Source organism: Triticum aestivum, chromosome 5A (genome assembly GCF_018294505.1).
Source record: "Triticum aestivum cultivar Chinese Spring chromosome 5A, IWGSC CS RefSeq v2.1, whole genome shotgun sequence".
In the NCBI taxonomy this organism is placed as follows: Eukaryota; Viridiplantae; Streptophyta; class Magnoliopsida; order Poales; family Poaceae; genus Triticum; species Triticum aestivum.
This window is the reverse complement of record NC_057806.1, coordinates 545,331,824-545,332,318: the sequence shown is the minus strand read 5'-3', so window position 1 is coordinate 545,332,318 and position 495 is coordinate 545,331,824. Positions and strand designations below refer to the sequence as shown.

General features: G+C 57.2%; 1 pseudogene; it reads left to right on the top strand.

The window, feature by feature from the left end:
• Positions 1 to 226: 226 nt before the first annotated feature.
• LOC123101508 (uncharacterized) overlaps positions 227 to 495 on the top strand; it is a 15,889-nt pseudogene continuing 15,620 nt past the window's right edge.

Below are 495 nucleotides of genomic sequence, written 5' to 3'. Positions count from 1 at the left end.
TGGATCAGATGATGGCGAGGTTCGTGCATCGTCACCCCCCATTGGGACATCATATTTGGGGTTGTACACTGGCTGGAGGGATAAGTGTTTGGCTTGGTGGCTGGGCGCAGGCCTCCGTATACTTCTCGTGCAGTGACCAAGGTAGAGCGGCGTACAATCTACAGTATTGATGACGGCGTGTCTTGGCGGCAAGGTGCAACAGGGTCTCGGTGCTGGATACCGTTCGATGGACGCGCGCAGGAGGCGCGCGCTATTTGTCGTCGTGGTGGCGCTGACGGCGGAAGGGTCTGGCAAGATCACTGCATTGATTGCTGTTGAAGATGAGACTGTAGAAGATGGTGGCGGATTCTACAACGTGCCCATGTGTTGCATGCCGAGGGTCTGCTAGACCGGTTGGTGCTCCCGGCTAGCCAGCGGGTGGCTTGGTGAGGCCAGCGGATTTCCTGGTGTGTGTGGTGGTCAAGGCACATCATCAATCTTGTAGGTAGGGCGACA